Source organism: Rhinopithecus bieti, unplaced genomic scaffold (genome assembly GCF_001698545.2).
Source record: "Rhinopithecus bieti isolate Rb0 unplaced genomic scaffold, ASM169854v2 scaffold_14700, whole genome shotgun sequence".
NCBI lineage: Eukaryota > Metazoa > Chordata > Mammalia > Primates > Cercopithecidae > Rhinopithecus > Rhinopithecus bieti.
In genome coordinates, this window is record NW_016808194.1 from 981,255 (window position 1) to 986,345 (window position 5,091).

General features: G+C 38.3%; 1 pseudogene; it reads right to left on the reverse strand.

Annotated features, from left to right (window-relative positions):
• Positions 1-209: 209 nt before the first annotated feature.
• LOC108537914 (40S ribosomal protein S3 pseudogene) lies at positions 210-2,819 on the reverse strand (annotated as a pseudogene).
• Between the last annotated feature and the right edge of the window lie 2,272 nt (positions 2,820-5,091).

Below are 5,091 nucleotides of genomic sequence, written 5' to 3' on the forward strand. Positions count from 1 at the left end.
GATCTGTGAGATTTCGGTGCACCCATCACCTGAGTGGTATACACTGTACCCAATTTGTAGTCTTTTATCCCTCACCCCCCCACTCTTTCCCTCAAGTCCCCAAAGTCCACTGTATAATTTTTTTTTTTTTTGTCTTTCTGCAATATTTTATTAAAGGTCTTTACAGAGCAACATTGAGACTCCAGAATACAGCTGCCAAGGAGACTCTGTTACGCTGTGGGGACTGACTGGGTCATGGCAGGTGGTTCTGGCCTCCCACCCTTCTGTTCTGAGATGGGGTGGTGGGCAGTATCTCATCTTTGGGTTCCATGATGCTCATGTGGTCAGGCAGGGGCTTCTTATGGCCAATCTTACCAATTGGGTCCCAGGGCAGCATGATCTTCACCTTGATGCCCAGCACACCCTATCTGAGCAACACATGGCGCACGGCAGTATCAATGTAGTAGTTAACAGGGTCTCCGCTGTGGATCATCAGGCCACCCACAAACTTCATGGATTTAGTCCTCTGTCCTCGGAGTTTCCCAGACACCACCACCTCGCAGCCTTTAGCCCCACTCCTCATGATGAACCGCAACACACCATAGCCAGGCCCTCCTCACAGCAAGCCCTCCTAGGAACTTGTAACGCAGAGACTCTGCCTGGGCAATGTCACAGACCCCTAGTGGCCACCTTGTCAGCATAAAGCTCTACACTGCCCTCCGGAAAGTCAAATGTCTTCTGAACTACAGCAGTCAGTTCCCAAATCCACCAGCCCTTCTCACCAAGAACATTCTGTGTTCCAGTGGCTAAGATAATCATTTCTGTCCTGGTTGGTATAAAGGAAAGGTTTCTAAAACTGGATTAGATAAAATTTAGAGACCAAGCAATGAAGAGCCTTACATGTCCTGCTAAAGACTTCCAATATCATACTGAAGGCAATGGCAAGCCTTTGATAGGTTTTAAGAAGGTTTATGACATGATAAGTTTTATATTTTAAAATGGTGATCCTAGAAGAAATTTATATAATTATACTTAATGCCATTTTCTTCCATAGCAAACACAACACTGGGATGTCAGGATTATTTCCTCTAAGAAGAATTAACAAACATTCCGATCAGGCAATCATTCTTATTCACTTTTTCTCTCTTAATAAAATAATAACAACAACAATAATAGCTAGTACTTTTTGAGTGTTACCATGTGCCAGGCACTTGCTAAGTGCTTCAGTGTATTAATCCATTCAATCCTCACTCATATAATCTGAGCAAGTAATTCCTGTCAAACTGGGTACATAAAATAATGTAATTAGATTTAACCCTTTTCTAGATGAAAACATTTCTAGTGCTCAAATCACATATTCTTATCTGCTCTTAGGCATATGTACTGAACAGTTGAAGCATAAACTTTAGCTCCCTTTATCAAGCAAAACAGGTAGTTATGTAATCACTCATTTATCCACTCCAATTACTGACTGTCTGTCATGTGCCAGTAACTGTGCTGGGACGATATGAGTGTATACCAGCAAGTAGTTCTCATTCCCAGGGGTTCCTATGGCTGAATGAGGGGAGGAACCATATCACCAATCTCAGACCTGAACCACAGTCATTGTTTATCCCCCTCCGCCCAGGATTATACTGTTGGATACATCTAATATTTGAAATTCTTATTAAAATATCTACCTTCTAAGCAGTCTTGTGAGTTGATGTTCTGGTAAGAGAGAGAAAAAGACAGTGAGAGCCAAAGAGAATCAATGAGCATCAGCGATGAAAATGAAGTCAAGAAAGACAGAAATCACTGGTTCCTAAAGAGCCAAGGATTGGTATTTCGGCCTGTTTTCCAATAGCAAAATGAATGAAATAACAATGGATTGTTACCTGGAGTAACTAGGTTGGAAGTGGAGGGAAAGGGGCTTAGTGAGGGGAGGGTGAACAGTTAATGTTTGGACTAGAGGGGGACCTCCCTCTGTGATATGTGGCATTTGCCTTGATTTATGCTATAAAAGGTGCAGGAAATTTTTTATACATCTAAATATTTTTTGTATTAGATAAACTTTCTTTTGAGTTTAGATCTGAATTTAATAATCATATATACATCTAGGATATAGGATATACTATGCTTTACGGGCTGAATAACTTTGTTGGAAAATTAGATAAAATCAGATGAAACAAAGAATTTGCCATAAGTCAAACCAAGACTTATGAACCACGAGCTTAAAATCAAGATTTTGTAACTAAAAAGATGCCGAAGTGTATCTGGAATTTCCTCTAAATTTCCAACAGCAGCTACATATCTCTGAGCTTCACCAGAAATCAACAGAGAGAGAGAATGATGGCATTTTGTAGTTCTGTACTCTTTCAATTCACCTGAGATGGATAGCTTCACTACTACATCTACTCTTTACAGTCTGAACTGGACCTGCTGCCAAATGGAAGGAGAAAAATTAGGTGCACAAAAAAACACAAATCTCCCAAAAAACTTTCCACATACAATTTTCTCTCATTAAATGTTTTTCTTCTGCACATTATCTTTATCCTCAGTTATGTTATTAGAAGACTTATAGGAGAGTTAAACAGGCATTTGTTAAGATTGTGAAAAGTCAAAAGTTTAGATAACTTTGAAAGATTCTTTTTGTGTCTGATTTAATTGCAAGTTTTTCAATGTTGGAATCGGTGCTACTGCTTGAAAACACTCTTTGTTCCGATTTCTCTTGCATGCTTCCCATTTGGAGACATTTTCTACTTCATGCAGATCCCTTTCCCCTCATCCCAACAAAATCTGGTATAATCATCTTTGTCGCTACCAGGAAAGTCAGTAAACAACTCCTTGATCTCAGCATTCATTCTCTTTCATTTTCTGTGTATTCTTGATACATGCTATTGGAAATAGAGTTCCCCAAAATCCATAGCATAAGTAACCTGACTGTAGCATATTAATAAGAAATGAACTCTCCTGCAAAGTTAGATGAATAGTTGCCTGGATAGAGATACAGGTCCCATTGTGCATACCTTCTTCTAAAATGATTTAGTGATAATGTCCAAAATGCCTATTGGTTGGTTAGAGCACAATCTCTGCAGATTGGTTTTGCATTGCAGCTAGACAAAGTTAATGTCCCATATGAGAAACCATTTGGGATCTCAAACTACTGAGAATCCTAGAATGAAACTTAGAAAACACAGATTTGGACATTGGCCTTGGGAAAGAATTTATGACTAAGTCTTCAAAAACAATTGAAACAACAACAACAAAAAAAAACACAAAAATTGACAAGTCAGCGCTAGTTAAACTAAAGAGCTTCTGCACAGCATAAGAAACCATCAACAGAGTAAACAACCTTCATAATGGGAGAAAATATGTGCAAACTATACATCCAACAAAGATCTAGTATCCAGAATCTATAAGAAACTCAATTGAACTAGCAAAAAACAAATAACCCCATTAAAAAAAAATGAGCAAAAGACATGGACAGACACTTCTCAAAAGAAGACATTCAAGCAACAACAAACATATGAAAAATGTTCAACATCACTAATCATCAGAGAAATGTAAATCAAAACCACAGTGAGACACCATCTCACACCAGTCAGAATGACTATTAGAAAGTCAAGAAAAAGAACGCTGGCAAGGCTGCAGAGAAAAGGGAACACTCATACACTACTGGTGGGTATGTAAATTAATCCAGCCACTATGGAAAGTAGTTTGATTTCTCAAAGAACTTAAAACAGAACTACCATTCAACCCAGCAATCCTATTTCTCTGTATATATCCAAAAGAAAATAAATCATTCCACCAAAAAGACACATATACTCATATGTTCGTCACAGCCCTATTCACAATAGCAAAGACATGTTGCCTATCAATGGTGTATTGACTAAGGAAGCTGTAGTACATATACACAGTGGAATACTACACAGCCATAAAAAAATGAAATCATGTCCTTTGCAGCAACATGGGTGCAGCTGTAGGCCAATATCCTAAGCAAATTAACACAGGAACAGAAAACCAAATAATGCATGTTTTTACTTATAAGTGGAAGGTAAACATGGGGTGTTCATGGACATAAAGACGGCAACAATAGAAACTATGTACTACTAGAGGAGGGAGGGAGAGAGGGAAACAAGGGTTGAAAAACTAACTATTGGGTACTATCTTCAGTACCCAATAGTTATATTTTTAGTAGGCTTCTTTTTGCCCTTGGAACTTAAATTATTAACAATCCTCATTGATTGGGTTCTGGCATGTGCTGAAATATATATGGTATAAAAAATGAACAGGGTTGGTTGGTTGCCATGTTAATGTGTATTACCAGTTAATTTAGAGTCTTGACTACTTCTTTATTCTGGGTTTTAGCTCCCACTTATAAATGAAAACACGCATTATTTGGTTTTCTGTTCCTGTGTTAATTTGCTTAGGATATTGGCCTACAGCTGCACTCATGTTGCTGCAAAGGACATGATTTCATTTTATAATGGCTGCATAGTATTCCATGGTGTATATGTACTACAGTTTCCTTAGTCAATCCACCATTGGTAGGCAACATGTCTTTGCTATTGTGAATAGGGCTGTGATGAACATATGAGTATATATGTCTTTTTGGTGGAATGATTTATTTTCTTTTGGATATATACAGACAAATAGGATTGCTGGGTTGAATGGTAGTTCTGTTTTAAGTTCTTTGAGAAATCAAACTACTGATCTTGTAATCTGATCTTGTACTCATCTCTTGTTACTAGAACAAGAAAATCTGGGTGATGGGATCAATCATACCCCAAACCTTAGCATCATGCAATCAACCCAGGTAATAAACTGCACATGTACCCCCAAATCAAAAATAAATGTTGAAATTTTAAAAATTAAAAAATAAGTGAAACCCCGTCTCTACTAAAAAATAGAAAAAACTAGTCAGGCAAGGTGGTGGGCGCCTGTAGTCCCAGCTAGCCGGGAGGCTGAGGCAGGAGAATGGCGTAAACCCAGGAGGCGGAGCTTGCAGTGAGCTGAGATCCGACCACTGCACCCCAGCCTGGGCGACAGAGCAAGACTCCGTCTCAAAAAAAGAAATAAATAAATAAATAAATAAATAAGCAAATAAATAAATGAAACACTTTTTAAAAGAGA